This window comes from Mixophyes fleayi, chromosome 11, assembly GCF_038048845.1.
Source record: "Mixophyes fleayi isolate aMixFle1 chromosome 11, aMixFle1.hap1, whole genome shotgun sequence".
NCBI classification, from domain to species: domain Eukaryota; kingdom Metazoa; phylum Chordata; class Amphibia; order Anura; family Limnodynastidae; genus Mixophyes; species Mixophyes fleayi.
In genome coordinates this window covers 44425334-44446510 of record NC_134412.1, presented here as the reverse complement: position 1 = coordinate 44446510, position 21177 = coordinate 44425334, and the positions used below count along the sequence as shown (strand labels likewise).

The 21177-nt window shown below is 41.9% G+C and overlaps 1 protein-coding gene across 3 annotated transcripts in view; it reads left to right on the top strand.

Annotated features, from left to right (window-relative positions):
• Positions 1-21177, top strand: part of SHISA7 (shisa family member 7) — a 462208-nt gene that overhangs the window by 165764 nt on the left and 275267 nt on the right. Inside the window, exon 1 of one of the 3 annotated variants that reach the window (XM_075191557.1) lies at positions 7131-7170. The exons of the other annotated variants lie outside the window; for them this stretch is intronic. The gene's annotated coding sequence lies outside the window, so the exon portion shown is untranslated. Of the gene's footprint in view, positions 1-7130; positions 7171-21177 lie in introns of those variants that run through there. 3 annotated transcript variants of the gene reach the window in all.

Below are 21177 nucleotides of genomic sequence, written 5' to 3'. Positions count from 1 at the left end.
TGCCAGCTGCGCAACAGTTGTAGGAGAAGTCAGCTGCCACCATTGGGCTTCTTTGCAGTGCATGGAACCGCTTACTTGTAGCGTAGCTGGTATAGCTGCTGCAATGCCTCTTTTCTGTCAGCTGGCTGGTACCTCCTGATCACTTACTATGGATCAGGACTGCTGGGTAGCGGGCAGAGCATTGATACAGACACGCTGGCTTCAACATTGGACAGCTGGAGAACGGATTAGATTGTAAACGCATATCTGTCGGTCACAGGATACAGCAGATAATAATCTTGGACAGAATCTTCAAACAGTGATGTTTTATTACTCAAAAATCTTGAGAATGATGTTTTCATACTAGCTTGAAGTGCTAGTGATCATCCAGAAGTACAGATGGAATAATACCATAACATGGCCAAACAGGGCTTTTTTTATACAGATTCTGACACACATGTTGGCAGGGGGTAACCCAGCCCCCTTCCAAGCTGGTACCACAATGTCTGAGATATTACATTGAATGTTTATTATCAGGATATAATATATTCTCTAATCTTGCATTTAATGAAATTTAACTTACAAAATTCATATCAATCTGTGATTTCCTAAAACTTAATGTCCACATTGTTCAGAGGTTTTCCGTCTATTTAACAAGACATGATTTCAGGCTAAAGGATATGTTGGTCACTAAAGGATATGTTGGTCACTGAGATGAAAAGGTCTAATTGACATGAGATTACCTGCCTTCAGACAGTGAAGAAAACACATTTCCTCCACACATATCCCTATTGCCTCAGAAATCAGTACATTTATAATACAGAAATAGGATACAGTATCAAAAATCAGTACGTTTGCAATGATATAAATTGGTGCCTGTGCCACTAATTGAAATAAATTTCTACAATAAGTTATTTCTACAGAGATACAGCTACAGTCCCCATTAACAAAGCACTTTGGCTTTGAACTGGTTCACATAGATAGTCCACCCAATGCATTTCAAGTTTCATGCATATTTTTGGTTTAGGAGGTGCCTCCGAAAAACTAGAAAGTGCATCTAGGTTTGTGAATCCAACCGCCTGACACTTCAGAACCACCCTTTTAATTAGATTACGCTTTTCACTTTTTCTCCAAGATGAATCTGCAATTTGAAGATGAAAATTGCATTTTGCTAAGTCATAAGATGAGATCTGATTATGTTTATGAAGAAAAATAAAATATAACAGCCTAAAAAAGTTAAAAATAAGTAAAAGACTTAGAAGTAAATACAAAGATCCTAAATATACAAATGTTAAAAATAAATCAGCACATTTTTGTTTTAAAAAAAAAACAATTCTTAAAAATACAGAGGAGTCACCCATTTTTGTTTTCTCCCACCTAATAAAGCAATCAGCCCAGAGTTGAATAGCCCAAGAACAGTGATTGGCAGTTGCCCCAAAACCATGCTAGCACAGGGAAAGCTAAGTAAATAAGGGTTCTATGGACCTTGCGTCTGTTACACAGGAAGTCTAGTAAGATGGCATGTGTCACTCACCGGACTGTGAGTGCCATTTCCCGTGTATCCAGGAACCATGGCCGTCCGCCATCCTAAGGGTCTGCGCATGTGCAGCCCTTTCAAACCTTCAGTACCTGTTGCTTTTAATTGATTGGATGATCAGGCAACCCTCCCTATTTAAACCACCTGTGATCATTACCTGGTTGCCTGATCTTGGAGTCTCATTCCCCATGAGCCTCTGAAGGTGTTCCTGTGTTCCTCGTGTCTGCACGCAGCTGATTCCTATCCGCTGCCACCGTTACTTCTATAGAGTTCCTGCTCACTTCAACTCTCCTGTGTTCATCATACCTGCACTCAGCTGATTCCTATCCGCTGCCTCCGTTACTTCTACAGAGTTCCAGTTCACTTCAACTCTCCTGTGTTCATCGTACCTGCACTCAGCTGATTCCTATCCGCTGCCTCCGTTACTTCTACAGAGTTCCTGATCGTCCCAACTCTTCTGGGTTTATCGTGTCAGCTCTCCGCTACCTCCACCTCTACTATTGGATACCAGACAGCCTCAACTCTCCCGTGTTCTTCATGTTTCCAGTTCCACTTACTACTGCTTCCTGAGTATTGCTTCGTGGATCTGGATTACCTGCTGTGCGCTGCACCAACCTGTTTACCGCTTCCACCCTCCAGTGGTCTCTCCTCCTGCCGGCCTTCAGCCGTTCAGGTATCCCTGCACGTCTCTCTGACAGCCTGCTCTCCTGAACCGCGCTATGCATACTTTTCATTGACTTTGCTTTTGTATTGCATATCCATCTGGACTGAGTTGTGTTCTCCTCCGGAGCCTCCTATCCACTGAAGCTATTGTTACTATTGACTTTGTTTCCTATTGCCCGGATAGTTATTGTGACTTTGTATACCTCAAGCAGTGCTTGTCAGTTATCATTGTATTGTGGATATCATCGTGGGATCAAGTTCTGCTTTACATTCATCTCCTCATGCCCCTCCTCACATATATATAGCAGTGGTACAACTTGCTGAAGCAGACCACTGACTCCTGTTCCCTGTGACACCAGTTTCAAGTATCCTCTCACATAGCAGTGGTACAACTTGCTATACGCAGACCACTGACTTCCCCGTTACCTACCTTCACCTGGATTCCATTCCTTCACTATAGACAGCGGTACAACTTGCTATACACAGACCGCTGACTCTCACTACCTCCTTGCTACTCCTGGACATTCCTCCTCACTATAGCAGTTACAGTGAGGAGGAATATACGCAGACCACTGACTTTCCTCACGTTCCCTTGTCCATCTGGTTCCTCATGTACATTCATCTACTCATTACCAGTTGCTGCTAGTCATAGACTTTCCTCGAGCATTCTCTCACCATCTGCTGTTTCTCCTGTTCCGTTATCACCCTGCTACCAGAGAACCATAGTACCATCTCTATTTCTCTGGTAAGTCCATCATCTGGTGATATCCTGGGCAAAGACTCCTAGTGCCCGTGACAGCATGATTACCACTTTATGTGAGTCCCACTTGTTTCACTAGCCATCATCATGTAATGGTTGCTACAAAGAGCTCCTGCAATTTTCAGTGTCATAGTTGGTTGTAAATAGGAATGGTAGCACCCTCATGTTCCTCAGCAGAGCCTGACACAATGTAACTGGAGAGTTGGCCACTGTTAGGAGAGATCGTGACATATCATTGATAATATTTTACATTTTTTGTTGAAGTCATCAGTGATACCATTAATGATGTTATTTGCCTTTCAACTTCATGATTCATGTCATCAGAAGAACCTTGGCAGTGGGCCAAATATTTATGCAAGAAACATTAGAAGCCCAATATTTATTTAAGCTATGACCTGGAAATTATCTGTGCTTTTAACCAAATGTTTTCAAAAAAAGTTTAAACACTAATTTAGGAATTTACATAGCAATAGACAATTATATATGTTTTCACTGTATTTCAATCTGTTAAATTGCTCACCTTAGCAGATATCAGCTAAACAGATGCAGTGTTATTTTATTCATGGTAAAAAAAATCTGATATAGAGCAGTAACTTTACAAGATAGCCCAACTTATTATTTTGTTAAACAGAAATGTAGTCAATATATTTAAGAAAAAAACAAACATATTTTTGTATATTACTCTAGATCTAAACAGTATTTTAACATCACTTTGCTATTAGAAAACTTTGATAAATCATTTATTTGTGCTCATTGGAGGCAGCAATGTTTCTGGGTAAGGCCATACCACCGATGTAAACAATATCTATCTATCTATCTATCTATCTATCTATCTATCTATCTATCTATCTATCTATCTATCTATCTATCTATCTATCTATCAATCTATCTATCTGTCTGTCTGTCTGTCTGTGTGTCTATCTATCTCTGAGTGGTTAATAGGGTCAGAATATTTAATCCAATCTGGAATTATCTTACCCTGGCTGAATAAAACCCAGTACAGATTAGTAACGTCTCTCTTTTTAAAATATATAGAGGAGTAAATGTGTATAGCTATATATGTGTGCTTGATGTGTCTGTGTCGGGGTACCAATGCTTGGTGCCCCTATTATCGATCTCTGATAACCTGATTTCCTTTTAGCATACCTCTGTCGACTGGAGAGGAGGAAATGAAACACATCCAAGTAGATGTAGTTTCAGAATCAGCTCTGAGATTGTTCTCAGACTGCTCCTTTATTTATACCTAAACTGGTTAACAACAAGTACATATAAGGGCAAATCTTTCTTTGCAACAGTAAGTACATATAAGGAAATCTCTTTAACTCAGCAAATATTTCTTTGCAGCAATAAATACATATAAGGCAATATTCTTTGTCATGTACTGCGTAATGTCCTTCCAGGTTGTTGTTTTTAGTTTTGTATCCTGTTATTGTCTTTGTTCCATGGGAAACACTTGTTTTTTCGTCACTCTTATGGCAAGGGCATAGTTCTCATATCTGTAGTTATAGTTTTTAAGGTATTTCACACATATATTTGCACCTTTAATAACTATTCATTGTTTTATACTCTCACAACCCCCTCTTTTTATTCCACTAAACAAATATACATGTGTTTACTGACACTTCCTTTCATGTCATGATACAGGGAGGCCTTTTTATTCCTCCAGCTACTTTTACCCAGATTTTGACCTGAAGCCTCCATGTGGATAGAGAATCAATCATTCACAAGAGAAGGTATCCTTGCATCATTTATTATTTCCCTAGCAGTATTTCACTGCAGTATACACATCATTTTTGCTTGAAAGGATGCTTTCCTTCTCAGATACCTTTCTGAGGCTGCCATTTTGTATCATGAGGTACATACTTTTTGAGTTTGATTAAAGTAAGTTGGTACTGGAGTGATGGCCTGATTAACCATTTTTCTAAACTTACAGGACAAATAACAATTCCACACAATCAACAGGATCAAAACCACTATTATTACCAGTATTGGATGGAGCATTACCTTAAAAATACCTGTAGCAGTGGGGGAATTACCTGTGAACACATCCCACCAATGGTGTTGCAGGTTATCTTTTAATTGATGAGCTACAAATTTTATTTCCTGTGCTTCTAATATCGTCTGCATTTGTGCATGATTAACTGAATAGTTTACCTGTGCCAAATGCTCTGCCAGGCGCTGGGTGTTGTTTATAGCATTGATTATCCCCTGAAGATTAATAGTCAAATTATAGGGAGGGTAGTTTAATTGAGATAAATTGCTGATATATATTGTCTTTTCTATCCTTGTATAATATATAAGTCTCATTTCTCCATATTATATGAGTAACATTTTGGATGCAACCCACGAATGGATTAGTCAAATTATACATTTCTGTAGTTTGTTTATCATGGGTTACTAAGCAAACTATTTGTGGTGCTACTTCTATAAACATATAATGTCTCCTGTTATGGAGCTTCCAAATACAGACACTAGTCGGATGTTCTAACTTACAAGGTTCATAAACTTGAGTGTTTTGAGAGCACACTATTCCATTGTCTGTATTTGAACACAATCCTAAATTATGTGTGTTTGTTTTATAATCTATATACTCCCTTTTTATCTGTGGGGTCCATAATTGTGTTCCACCAATCTGGGCATAAAGTGGGACAGGTAATATGAGGAATTTACACATTATCTCGGCCTTCAGTATACTGTATGTCTGAAAACCTCCTGTGCACCAGTTTTCTGTTCACTTCACACCCATTCCATTGGTTTCTATCCATAACTGCATAGTCATTAGTTAAGTTTGAGCGTCACTCTTTTGTATTTTTTGATACAGGGTCTTAATTGAGCATTCAGTCCAGTTAAACATCAGGGAGATATTTTCATCTATTCCTAAGGAATTGAAAAACGTTGCATTAAATATCTGTATATATTCTTTGTCGCATAATATTAGTTTCTGCAAAGGTGTGAAAACTGTAGGCATCCACTGTGCCTGCATGGTGATTACCTTGTTTATATCTTCTCCTGCTGCACTCATCTTATTACTCAGTGTTTCTATGTCTATACTGTTAAGTACCCCCTTTCAGTTTCTGTTGCCCCCAATAATGTATCATACCACTCCCTTTTCTTCTAATTTTGGCATTTGGGATCAAGAGGGAATGTAATACTGAAAGTGTGCTGGGTTGCATATTTCCAAGTACCTATATTTCTGCAAAAAGAGGGCACCTTGATTAGAGTATCAATACTGATTCTTGGCTTGGGGTCTAATATGTATAGTTTCCATGAGTACATACTCCCCTGGTATCTCAGTACTGTTGGTACATATCATCATCAAATCCCCTATTCCCTTCCACGCGCTTATTTTTGGTACTCTATTATTATTGGAGCCATTTACACACTTGAGGGCTTCTATCCATGCTTGGTTATACCCTTTTAATTTGATAAACGGTTCAGTGCATATGATGGGAGTACTATTAGTCATGATCATAGTATCATTTTCCCCTGGTGCCCAAAAATAATGGGGTTCATTCCTCTCTGCCGTTTCTACAAACCCATGGCCATCAGTATATCATCATCATCACCATTTATTTATATAGCACCACTAATTCCGCAGCGCTGTACAGAGAACTCACTCACATCAGTCCCTGCCCCATTGGAGCTTACAGTCTAAATTCCCTAACATACACACACACACACACACACACACACACACACACACACACAGATTAGGGTTAATTTGATAGCGTCCAATTAACCTACAGTATGTTTTTGGAGTGTGGGAGGAAACCGGAGCACCCGGAGGAAACCCACGCAAACACAGGGAGAACATACAAACTCCACACAGATAAGGTCATGGTTGGGAATTGAACTCATGACCCCAGTGCTGTGAGGCAGAGGTGCTAACCACTTAGCCACTGTATATGTAAAGTTTAACCTACAACAGGGATATGGAATCTTTCTTCTGCTTCTTCCTGTCCCTATTTTTACCTTCACACATTCTTATTAATTTATTCCATATCATACCTGCACATTTGGTTAAGTCTACCTTCTGGACTTTATATCCTGGCTATACATCTGTATATACATTATCTGTACTGTTACTAGTGACTACTTTCAGTTTTTTAATGTGAGAAGCATGGATCCAAGTGTCTCTTCCTCCTAACTTAACAGAAGTTGGAGTGGTCAAGATCACTTGGCATGGACCGTCAAATCTGGGTTCCAAAGTTTTCTTCACGTGCCTTTTTAGGTAGACCCAATCTCCTGGTTGCAAGGCATGGGTTCCTGTATTGTTACTTGGATCTGGAATGGTGCAGAAAACTTGAGAGTGCACATTAGTCATTATTTTTGTAAGCTGTTTTAAATAATCAGTCAGATCTGCATGATTATGTTGCAATTGCTAAGGAAAATAACACCCTGTCTTGGGCCAGCCCCCCCAAACAATATTTCATAAGGGGACAACTTATGTTTCTTTCCTGGTGTTGTTCTAACTGAATATAGAGCTAAAGGTAGACAATCTACCCAGGTTTTTCCTGTTTCTGCAATCATTTTCTGAATTTTAACTTTAATGTGCCATTCAATCTTTCCACTTTTCCACTTGCCTGAGTCTTATAGGGGGTATGAATGGCTTGCTGTATCCCCATATCCTTCATAATATTTTGCATTACTTCCCCCGTAAAGTGCGATCCTCGGTCTGATTCTATTGTTTCAGGTATTCCATACCTGCAAATTACTTCACTTATCAGTTTCTTGGCAGTGTTTTTAGCTGTTGCCTTAGCCACTGCCCAGGCATCTGGCCAATTTGAACATAGATACACACAGGACATACTCATATGTTCCTACCTTAGGTAGCTGTATATAATTAATCTGCAATCTCTGAAAAGGGTACAATGGCTTTGGTGTGTTCTTCTGTGTTGTTTCCACTGCCTGACTTGGATTGTATTTTACGCATATCACACAGGCTGCTGCATATGGCGTAGCAGCTTCATTCAATCCTAGTGCTAGCCAATGTCCTAAGACAATATTGGTCATAGCTTCTTTAGAATTGTGGACCAGCCCATGTGCCAGTTGAATTAAGGGCATTCCTAGGTTTGGTAGGGTACTGCAGGGAATGGATTGTCAGAGCATCCCTCCTAATGCAACCCCTTCTGGGTAGACAATACTTATTATCTGTTCTCCAGAGCCCTGCCTGACATGCGGCACCTTCCTTTTCCCAGGCTTTTTTGTCTATTGAGGAGACTTATTCCTGGAACTTCTGCAGTATTTCAAGGGCTACAGGCTCTACAGGGTTTTCACCCTGTGTCACATGACAGACCTGCACCCTGAGCTTAAGTCCTGCCTGTTTAGCAGCAACATCTGCCTTGGCATTTCCCCTAGCCTACCTAATATTTTATTTAGTGTGTGCCTGGACTTTCAATATGGCTACTTTTTTTTCGGCACAGTCATGTGACTCAGAAAAGGGAACATTTTTGTGTGTATTTTGTCTAGTACTGATACTTTCCTCCCTTTCTGATTCAGTAAGGGTGGTTATGTACCTACCCATCTCTCCCCCTCTGTTGAATCTGCTTCAACTGGAAACAGTGTAGCAGGATTCAAAACTGTGCACCTTTTAATTGTTACATGACACCTCGTACTTAGTGAGCCTTACTGTGGACAGATGCTTTGTTCTTGCTTGGTTTAGTATTCCTGTAACTGCATGTGGGATCTGTATAATTAAGGGGTGGTCTAGTACTATGTCTGCCACTTTATCTTTTAGCAAGGCTGCGGTTGCCACCGCCCTTCTGCAGGACGGGGCTCTTCTTATGATACTGTCTAGCTGTAATGAGTAGTAAGCCAGCGGTCTCTGCTTACATGCGTGTACCTGTGAAAGGACTCCTTGTGCATGTCCCTTAGATTCATTACAGAACAAGGTAAATGGCTTATCATATTGTGGTAATCCTAACACCGGTGCCTTCACAATGGCTTGTGTTAATGTTTCAAACGTTGTTAGTTGTGATTCAGTTAGATATATCCTGGACCCTTTTACCTCACTAAAAGCATCATAGAGGGGTTGCATTAGGAGGGATGCTCCGACAATCCATTCCCTGCCGTACCCTACCAAACCTAGGAATGCCCTTAATTCCTTGGAAATTATCCTGTCCTGTGTGAGGTGTATGGTACCTTGTGAGATGCAATGTCCTAAATATATTACCTTACTCTGTGCTGCTTGTATTTCTGTGGGTGATACCTTGCAATGTTGCAGCTCAATGAAGTTATTAATGATATTAATGACATCCCTTAATTGTTTGGCAACACAGTAGTAAGTCATCTATATATTGTATCAGTTGTGTGGATGAATATTGTGGCCTCCATCCCTGTAATATGAGGTTCATTGCTTCTGAAAATGCTGAGGGCGAGGTGGCTCCCCCCTGTGAAAATCTAGTCCAACAGTATTGTTTTTCATGATGTATAAATGCTAAGCAAAGCTGGCTGTCCTCTGTAAGAGGGGCAGAGAAGAATGCATTTGCCAGATCTATAACAGTAAAACACTCTGCTACTGCAGGGATCTGATTGAGGAGGGTATGTGAGTTGGGTAGAATAGGTGCATCAATCACCATCCTTTTGTTTATTTCTCTAAGATCGTGAACAATTCTATTTTCTTGTGGATTTCCAGGTTCTAACTTCTTTTTCACTGGGAAAAGGGGCGTGTTCCAGGGAGACCTGCATTCCCTGAAAACTTTAGCCTGTTGATATGCCACTATCTGTTTGGCTATAACTGCCTCTTGTTGTTGACACAGGGGATATTGCCTAATCTTAATGGGGACAGTATTTGGTTTCATTTTTAAATATACAAGCTGTACTGCCAATAATCCCTCATCTGTCTTTCCCCTTGACCACACTTCTTGTGGCACTTTTTCACTGAGCCACAGGGGTATTAAGCTTGGTTTTTCTGGGGGAATACTTTGAACCAAATATATGGCAGCATGCAGCTGACAACTCTGATTTTCTGAAAGGGAAGTAATCTGGACCCTCCCTTCTTTGTAAGTGATTTTGGCCTGGATTGCTGACAGTATATCAGCCCCAAATAGATTGACTGGACAGGTAGTTGAGGTTAGAAATTGTACAGGCACCATCAAAGTCTTATCCTGTAATTTCACAAATACTGGTTAGCTTTATTTAAGCTGAACTCCATCCCCTGATAAACCTGTGCCAGTGATTTTTACTTTACTCATGTATTTTTTGGTATCTCTGAGGCCCTCAATACAGTGCGGCTTGCTCCAGTGTCCACTATGCAATCAATAATTTCCCCTTGGGCCCTGGGGTATTAATAGTGGGTTGCTGAGGGCCTGACACTGAGTTGTCTATTTCCTATGGTTGGGGCTGGGTGTGGAGGTAATAAATGCTGAGACTTCTGGATTTTGGTGGGTATATTTCTGCTGCCAGACTTTATATTTCTGACAATCCCTTTTCATATGACCAGGTTGGTTACAAAAGAAACATAATCCCTTTCTTTTTGCCTCTTCCCCGGAGACTCTTTTTTTCTGATTAAAGACCTTTGGTTGGGGAGTCTCCAGGACCACATGGACAGTAACCTGAGTGGACTTTTCTTGGCTCTTACTCTTTATCTCTTCTCTCTGATCATCTATAGCCCTTGATATTTCTAACAGGGAAGCTACTGTCATTGTACTGGCCTTTGGCCTTTTGACCATTAACTCACTCCTTAGGGATTCTTCGAATCCCTGTAGGAAAACAATCTCAACCTGGTTAGGAATAGGTTACCAGACTCTTCTGATCTCTTTTATATTCCTATTGGGGCTGCCTCTATTCCATCCCCAACGGATATTGCAAGTATATCATTTACACTACCCATTCCAACTATCATTTTACAAACTTCTTCTAAGTTTCCCCACGTGGCGGCCCAAATTGTCACAAATCTTTCTATATAGCTATGTAAGGCCAGGGGATTCTTCCTAAAATCCGGGGCTTTACTTGCTATATCAGTTAATTCTGCTGGTGCCCAAGGTCTATATTGTTCCTGTCTTTGAGATACTCTTAACCTATGTGCATCGCGGTGGTTTAATTGACCAAATTCTGGATTTGGTTTGTGCACTGTCTGTATAGTAATTGGGTAACTGGGGACAGTAATATGAGGATATTGGGGTGGCCCTACTTCCACTGGATACAATGTAGTCTTCCCACAATTACATTTGGTATATAACTTGGAGTCAACCTGACCACAATTGCAGATATTAACCTTACTCCTAGTCCAGTGTGATGAGGGTGACCACAGAGTGAGTTTTCTATTTGATTTTCCTAGAAGAGAGTCACATGGTTCTCCTTCAACTGATACCTGATTATCACAGTTTGGGCAGGTACTCCCTGCCCCTGGGACACATAATTCACAAGCTGGACACTTTCTATACCCAATAACACCCCATGTTTTAAAACTGGGGTATCTTACTGGTGTTACAAATGAATCATTGGGGGGCAATTGTCCTAATGTCCGTTCCAATGAGGGATTATGTGGATCTGATGGTGTACTTGGTGGTGGTTGAATAGGAGGCGGGTTTACAGTTGTATGTCCCCGGATGTCTTCTTACATATACTCCTTTACCATTTGTTCTTGTTCTATGTCTACATGCCCTTACCTATGCTGATACTTGGTGTTTTTTCTTATTTCTAGTAATCCTAATACTATGTTCTTTCTGAAAATTCTCCCATCTTCTAGGATCCAATGATTCCCTCCACTCCCCTTGATGTTTTTTTATGAAACAATATATTAAAACTAGTACAATTATTACTATTACAATAATTCCACCAATATACTCAGCTATTTCTTCTGAAGGTGTCATCTAATTTTTCTTAAGACAATAGACAATAATCAGACAGTAGACAGTAGACAGACCTATCCTCCGACCTCAGGCGCCCCTCAACAGGGGTACCTCAAAGGCACTGTGAAGGACCCTTTCCAGAATCAGTGAGCAACCTTTCTACACTTTTCAAACAGAATTACACTTCAAAATAGGCGCTAATTATACACACATCAGTATATATTGTAAATGTTATATATCATATAATGTCCCAATAGATAAAAGGCATAAAGTGCCATATACTGTCCCAAAGAATTAGAGTAATAAAAGACAACTATTTACAGTCCATAGGTTTGGCAGATTTTTTCTCATGTAGAGGATTTCATTCCTCTTCCATATTCATATCATCAAAACATGTGTGGAGAGATAAAGACATGGAAAAGTCCCATAGTGTGTTTTTATCCTTCATAAAAATTTATTGATAATATAAAGCATATAAAATTGCCAAACATGGATCCTGAAATGATAAGTAATGGCTGCCTACCACAACAAGCAGGCGATCTGTGCATGTAACAAGATCTTTGAACTGGATCTCCTCTATGGAAAAGGAGATCTCCTCTTCAGATTGACAGTCAACATAAAACACCTCAGGTTCCCACCAACGTGTTTCGACCCGCCAGGGGTCTTTTTCAAGGTATATCATTAGAAGGGCATTGGTCCCGATTTTATAGTGTCACAATAGAATCACTACCAATCGGTTCCCAGTGTCCCATCGTACAATAAAATTAGCCATCAAAGTATAACATAAAAATCTCTCACCTTATATCATATTGTCTTTCATAACCTTTTCAAAATATTCCACAGCATTACCGGAGAAATAATGTAAATGATCTCCGTAGTTGAAAAACTAACGATCATGTGATTTCCATCTGGTGGAGGTGGTCATGTGATAGATTAATATTGCGGTCACATGGTATAAACTAGAGATGGGCGGGTCCGGTTCCCCGAGAATCGAACCCACCCGAACTTTGGGTATCCGAGTATCGAGCTGAGTTGCTCGGTACTCTCCCGCCCGTTCCGAATCAAAATCGAGGCCGAACGTCATCGTGACGTCGTCGGATCTTGGGGCTCGGTTCTCGCGATAATTCAACATTATAAATACACGCCTCCACAGCAATCCATCGCCATTTGACAGAGGGAGAGAGCAGGATGTAGTCACAGGCTGATTAGAGCAGGGACAGAGAATCCAATATTCTTCTTGCAATTGCTCTAACAAAAATCGCTAGAGAAGAGAGGAGGATAGAGGTTTATTAATTTTTTTATATTTGGCACTCCCCAGTACTTTTGTGTCCCCCATAATTGTGCATAAATACTTCTGGCTGTCAAAGTCATATCTGTCAGCAGTATCTACCAACTAATTTTTAGCACTCCTCAGTGCTTTGGGGTGTCCCCCATAATTGTGCATAAATATTTCTGGCTGTCAAAAGTCATATCTGTCAGCAGTATCTATCAACTAATTTTTAGCACTCCTCAGTGCTTTTGGGGTGTCCGCCATATTTGTGCATAAATATTTCTGGCTGTCAAAAGTCATATCTGTCAGCAGTATCTACCAACTAATTTTTAGCACTCTTCAGTGCTTTTGGGGTGTCTCCCATAATTGTGCATAAATATTTCTGGCTGTCAAAAGTCATATCTGTCAGCAGTATCTACCAACTAATTTGTAGCACTACAAATGATTTGCGCTCAGAATGGATTCAAAGCAGTCCACATATGATCAGAATGAGCAACCAGGTTCTGTCACCAGTCCTGATGTTAGTGTTGCCAGTACGTCATCTGGCCAAGGCGATGTCAAACAACAGAGTGTTTCCAAATCAGTGCAAAAAACAAAAAAAAATTACTGTATTGAAGCGAAAAAGAAGTGTTACTGAGCAAAAGTTATGTGGCAATAAAAAAAAATTGCAAACAAGCCATTCTACACATGCAGTGGCAAAGAGAGAATGAGGCCTTCACCTTTGCCTATTAGTGGCAGATCCCAAAACGTTACCGAGCCTACAATTGGTGCACAACTACTGTTACGCGTCAAAGCCGAGCTGAAAGATAACAGTAAGGCATTAGAGGAGAATGTTTGCTCTGATTCACAAATGACAACAATCCCTGTGGAGAGTCCATCCAACAGTGGGATGTCTAATCGTGAGCATTCTGCTGATGTGTGCCTTAATAGCCCGAGTGTAGCCGGTGATACCCAAATTGAGGATGCCACTTTGGAATTAGAAGAGGATGAGGGGGAGATTTGTGGAGGTGACAAAGGCGCTAATGAGGATGTTGATGATTATGATGCAGAGAGATACCAAATTGCCTTTCTCAATTTCTATTTATATTCTAGATTATATAACGGCTGAATAGTTTTCTATTTTACTCCTAGTGGAGAGGGGATCTGATGCAGACAGATACCAAACTGCCTTTGTCCATTTCTTTGTATATTCGAATTTCTAGTTCTACAGTCTATGTAGGCTGCTTTTTTTTCTATTTTACTACAAGTGGATGGGGGGGTCTGATGCAGACAGATACCAAACTGCCTTTGTCCATTTCTTTGTATATTCAAATTTCTAGTTCTATAGTCTATGCAGGCTGCTCTTTTTATATTCAACTACAAGTGGAGGGCGGGGGGGGGGGGGATAGATAGCCACCAAATTACCGTGGTCCATTTAATTTTACTTTCTAGATCCACAGTCTGTGCAGGCTACTTTTTTATATTCAACTACAAGTGGAGGGTGGGGGGGGGCATAGATAGCCACCAAACTACTGTGGTCCATTTAATTTTACTTTCTAGATCCACAGTCTGTGCAGGCTGCTTTTTTTATATTCAACTACAAGTGTAGGATGTAATATACACCCAAAGACGATGGCTACATTGCCAATACTCAAAGATGGAGGAGGTAGACAATCAGGTTTGACTGTATAATTTGCAGACAAGTGTTCGCATTAAGGACGGCCTACCAGGGATTAAACTGTTTTTTTCATAATTTATTAGCTTTAGAATTACCTCACTTATCTAAGAAACTGGTGGAGCACTAAATTAGGTTATTTTAGACCAATTTTTTTTTATTTTTTTCAAGAACAAAACTGTGACAGACCCGGGCCTTATATTGAGAATATCGTGCCAACATGGTCTATCCTCAGTGGGCCAACTGAACAACCATGGCCCACTCTGTTATTAAATGCCGCCTGGTGGCCAGATCTGTTATTGCTTTGGTGTCCAGAGAGGGAGGGGAGAGGCAGCTCACAGGAAGTGTGAATCAGCTGTGGACCCTGTGACATCAAAAACTAGTGGAACGGGTTAAAAAGAGGAGGGTCAGGAAAAATCAGGAGGGGGTCTCTCCCTGTTTGCTAACTATTGTTCTAGCAAGTCTGCAACACAGTCCGAATGGCACCATCACCGCAGGTGGGAGACCACTGATGTCATGCACTATTTCCACCCCTGTTACCACCCAAACTCTTCACACCACCAATCACAAGAGGACAATGAGTGGGAAGTTGTGGAAGGGACAAAAGGGGAGCTGTCTGGGGGAGGCAGGAAGTTGTTGGAGAATCTTGAGACACCGAGGACTTGGACTGTTGGAAAGTAACCGTATTCTCGCAGGGCCTTAAAGGAATGCTTGAGGCAGAAGCTTCTTGACAGAGATCGGACAGTGTACCTCTAGGACTGATTCTGTTACCACTCCATCGGGAGACACTCGCAGATTCTGGGTAATTGGTGAGCCTACATCGGTAGGGAGACTATACCCAGGGTACCACCAAGCTGGTGGAGAGTTGGCCGAGCGGCTGGGATCAGCAAGATACACAGACCCACCTTAAGGATCATAAACCGTGGCCCACTTGGATTGTCAGCTGTGGATTTTATTACCAGGAGTTTGGGCCTGCTAGGACTCTGTGCTTGGAGGTAACCTGCTGGGGACTTTGTTGGGGAGTTTTTACTTGCACTGGTGAGTTTCTGACACTTGATATATTTGGTGGGGGAACAAGTTTCTCCTTGGGTAGCACTGTTGTATTTTACTAAGTGTGTACACTTTGTTTAATAAAAGGGATTATTATTTCTTTCCTGTCTCCTTACCTGTGTGACCTGTGAACCTAGAGGACAGGGTATCTAGTGAGCTTTGGTTCTAACCCCGGTGTCCTCACAAGAACCAAAACCAAAACCAAAACACGCAAGGGCGGTTTTGCAAAACCAAAACCAAAACACCAAGGTAATCCAGATCCAAAACCGAATACAAAACCAAAACACGGGGGTCAGTGACCATCTCTAGTATAAACTGATAAGCGTCCTCTGTGGTCATAGCAACAGAGAGTCACGTAATGAACCTTACTAAAACCTCATTCGGCCATCACATAATCGTTTACCATTCAAATTTTAGTTACCGATAATTGTAAACATTGCAAATATCTACCCGACGATAATGGCCGTTATATAGCGCACTCCATTATGTGTAATGAAAACTAATCCATGTGCAATATAATAATTGTAATACATGAAAATATGCTAATCACCTGTTGATTATTCGGCTATCACAAGGTGGTTTGTAAATCCTAGAGTATAACAACAAAATCTCTCACTTTAAATCATATTATGTTTTCAGAATATTCTGCATCAATAACGGAGAAATATTATAGCTGAACTCCGTAATTAGAGGCCGGCAATCTTGTGGTTTATCCCTATCTTCCTATTGGGTAAAGACAATCATGTGATGAATTTGTGTAACAATCACCTAGTATAGACCAATAGGTGTCCTATATAGTCGTAGCGACGAGGGATCACTAAGTGATCCTTAAATCTTCGCTCAGCAATCACATGATCGTTTTCCATGTACATTTGGATTGCCAATAGTTATAAAAGTCACATATATTTACCCAACCAATAAGGGCCATCATATAAAGCACTGCATTGTGATCATATAGTAAAAACCCCATAGACATCTTTGTGATTTTTTTTTTGCCTCGCCGATTTTTTCTCATGGGCCTTAGAGAGAACCGCTCTGCGAAGATGCACTGGAACAAAAAGATGTTCCGAAGGTGTTTCAGAAGGGGCTATTTTCTGAAATTGACGTATGGTGTTTCCTAAATCCTGGGTCAACCCAGCGTGGATGATTGAAGCCGGAATGATAGGTGCGGGTTCACCAGTGGGTAATTGATGAGGTAGAAAGCTCCTGGACAAAGCATCCGCCTTGGTATTCTTAAAACCGGGTCTGTAGGTTAGGACAAAGTTGAAACGGGTAAAGAATAAGGCCCATCGAGCTTGTCTGGAGTTTAACCGTTTGGCAGATTCAATGTACAACAGGTTATTGTAATCCGTGAGGACTGAAATTGTATGAACTGCTCCCTCAAGCCAGTGGTGCCACTCCTCGAACGCCCACTTGATTGCCAGAAGTTCCCGATTGCCCACATCATAGTTGACTTCGGCAGACGAAAACTTGCGGGAGAAGAAGACACATGGGTGCACCTTACGATCACCAGGGTCGCTCTGGGATAAGAGAGCACCAGCGCCTACTTCCGAGGCATCCACCTCCAGGATAAATGGCAACTGTGGATTAGGATGCTTGAGGACCGGAGCAGTAGTGAACGCTCTTTTAAGAGCTTCGAATGATGCAATGGCCTCCGGTGACCAATTACAAGGATCCGCCACTTTGCGGGTAAGAGCAGTGATGGGAGCCACGAGATCAGAAAAAGCCTGAATGAATCTCCGATAGTAATTTGCGAAGCCAAAGAATCTTTGGATCGCTTTCAGATTTGTGGGACGTACCCACTCCAGGATGGCCTGTACTTTATTAGGATTCATAGAAAACCCATTGGGAGAAATTATGTATTCTAGGAATGACACTTTCTTGACATCGAATTCGCACTTTTCAAGCTTGGTGAAGAGATGATGTTCTCTGAGTTTAAACAGAACCTGTTTGACATGATCACGGTGTTGAGGGAGAGACTGAGAATAAATCAGGATGTCATCCAGATACACCACCACAAAATGAGTACCTCGTTAATGAGGTCCTGGAAGACTGCAGGCGCATGACCAAATATTCATAATGGCCAGATTAAGTGTTGAAGGCCGTCTTCCACTCATCACCCTCCTTGATGCGTATGAGATTATAGGTGCTACGGAGATCAATCTTGATGTATATGGTAGCATCCCTCAACTGGTCAAACAGGACAGAGATGAGCGGAAGTGGATATGTGTTTTTGATGGTGATCTTGTTCAAGCCACGATAGTCGATGCACGGGCGTAGACTACCATCCTTTTTGGACACGAAAAAACGCCCCGCGCCTGCAGGAGACTTTAAGGGTCTGATGAACCCTTTCTGCAAGTTTTCCTCCACATAATCTTGCATTGCCTTAGTCTCAGGGCCAGAAAGGGAGTATAACCTTCCTTTGGGCAACTTGGATCCTTTAAGTAGATCAATGGCACAATCAAAGTTTCTATGTGGAGGTAGAGAATCAGCCGCCTTCTTGGAAAACACGTCCTGGAATTCACGATGCGCAGAAGGCAGTTGATCCGGAAGTGGCTGCAGGAACCGAAGAGACATGGCCAAACAATTTTGAGAACAGTGAGTACTCCAACGGGTAATTTTTCCAAGATTCCAGTCGATCACAGGATTATGGAGGTGGAGCCATGGATGACCCAGAATTAGCGGAATGGAAGGGCAATCAATGAGGAGAAGAGACAGGGTTTTCGGAATGAAGAGACCCAACTGTAAGACGTAAGGGCGGAGTCGTGGAGGAAATCCTGCCTCCAGGTAAGGGACCCCCATCCAAACCGCAGACAGTGATAGCGGAATTCATTTTTATGAACGGAATTCCAATGGACTTGGCAAAACTGAAAGTTGCCTGCAGCACCGCTATCATAAATAACAGCTGAAATAACAGAGGAGTGTGATCCACAGGAAAGATGAACGGGAACTATTAATACATTTTTGGAAGAAATGAACTGCAGACCTAGATGAATCTCTTCCACCTTCTCTAGGCATGATCTTTTCCCGACTTTTTGGGACAGGAGCGCAGAAGGTGACCTTTGGTTCCACAATATAGGCAGAGGCCTAAGGTGCGTCTCCTAGTTCTCTCTTCCTGGGAGAGGCAATAGGCCTCTAGCTGCATAGGTTCCGCAGCTTCCATATTAGAAGGAGGCACAGAAAGGAACGTACTGGGAGTGGATGCTTCCTTCTCAGTTTTTATTTCCTTGAGGCGTCTATCAATTTTGATTGTGAGCTGCATAAGTCCCTCCAGGGAAGTAGGTGAAGGATACTGTACCAGGGAATCCTTTATTTGCTCTGATAACCCCAAACGGAACTGACTGCGTAAAGCTGGGTCATTCCACTCACTGTCAGTGGACCAGCGCCGGAATTCGGCAGCGTATTCTTCTGCAGAACGTCGGCCTTGTTTTAGGGATCTGAGGTGACCCTCAGCGGAAGCTATCCGATCCGGGTCATCATACAAGAGGCCTAGGGCTTCGAAAAAAGAATCCACAGACCTCAGGGAAGGACTGTCGGAAGGCAAGCTGAAGGCCCAGGCCTGCCGATCCCCCTGAAGCAACAAAATCACTATACTCACTCTTTGCTGTTCGGAGCCGAAGGAGCGGAGTCGGAGACGGAAGTAAAGTTTACAACTCTCCTTAAAGTTATGGAAGAGACTCCTGTCCCCAGAGAATCGATCCGGCAAGTTCAGCTTGGGTTCCACAGCGGGAGCTGACGGGTTTTGCTGGACTTGGTCTTGCATGGCTCTGGTAGCCTCTTCCTGAGCAGACAGGCATTGAACCAGATTCTGGACCACTTGTGAGATGGACTGGATCTGTCCTGCCAGAACTTGGGCTGGAGAAAGGTTCACCCCGTTATCATCCATGGAAGCAAACTCTCCAACGATTTTGGCCGGTTATAATGATACAGCACAACCCGGAATCTACTCCGCCAGTCAGGTGTTCACTGGAGCCCCTGGTGGTGGGGACATACTTGGCTGCAGACTGACAGAGGGTTGTGAAGTGTGTACCGGCTGGGGAGAACCCAGGCAAGCAAAGTGAAGTCCAGGCAAGGGTCAAGAGCCTGCAGCAGACAGCAAATCCAATTAACAAGCCAAGGTCTAGGGTCACAAGCTAGGTAGTAGGGTCAAAGGTACAAGCCAAAAGGGTCAGGGTCACAGGAAACAACAGGCAGGGTCCAAATCCAGGCAAAGGGTCATACACAGGCAATCCAGCAGAGTATCCACAGTACAGGGACAAAAGGGCAGAGCAGGTCAGCAAACTGGTAACAGGAAGCTATAACCGGCAGGGAGGCTAAGCCCTCCCTGCCTTAAATAGTACAAGCAGCCAATCAGAGCCTGGCTTTGAAGTCACACAGCCCCCTGCAGGCTGGTGGGGCCAATTTGCACACGCGCCCGACTTTCATTCATTGCTGCAGAGGAAGCGTCCGGGCGTTGCCTTGGCAACGGCCGGGTCAGGGCCGGAATTGACGTCCCGGTCGTCAAGGTGACGGCCAAGACTTCGGGAAGACCAGGAGGCGAGTCGCGGCGGCCTTGAGTGCCGCCGCGGCTCGTAACAGCAGCATTTACAGATATTTAAGCAAAAATACAATACTTTTACAGATGTTTACCATTGTATTTCCATTTGCTGCGCAGCTGAGTATAAGCTACTACATATTCCTCAGATATTAACCATTTATGACAGAAAGACTGAGTTAAGTGCCCTTCAATAAACTTTTTATGCTTGCTTTCACTTTATAAAGGACACAATTTTTTTTAATGAAGAATTCTATTTTTATATCCAAGAGACAACATACTAGTAGGGTAATTGGCTGCTATTAAATTGACCTTAGTCTCTCTCGGTGTGTATGTATGTTAGGGAATTTACAATGGGGCAGGGACTGATGTGAGTGAGTTCTCTGTACAGCATTGCAGAATAAGCGGCGCTATATAAATAGCTGCTGTTGCTGCTGCTGATGATGAAGAATGAGTTTCAGTTTTATGGGCCTGATTTAGAGTTTGACACAAAACAGAACTAGCCTACTCTTAAAAAGTGTACAAAAAAGAATGTATTCTTACCCATATGCAGAGCCGTACACACCTTGAGACGGGTCCACCACTGTATCAGCAGCATATACTACTGCTTTATGATAAGTCATCATAATCCCCGTGTACTTACACTGCCCTATAGCAGATGCAAAACACTTCCTAAAAGGTGTATATGTGTGTTTCATATGGCTGCTTGCTTAAGGCCATTAATTCAGTTTTGAACATTGTAGACTAGATCTTTGATTTCTGAATTTATAAACTCTGGTGATTGTTCCATTTATAGATCTACAAGCATCTTTCCATACAGAAATACATTTTTTATGTGTAGTACTTGCATTTGCATTTCTTTGCTAGCTGTGACAGATGAAATGTTCTTAAGGTTGATGCTTTACCACTGGATCAAATGTTTTATCATGGGCAGCATG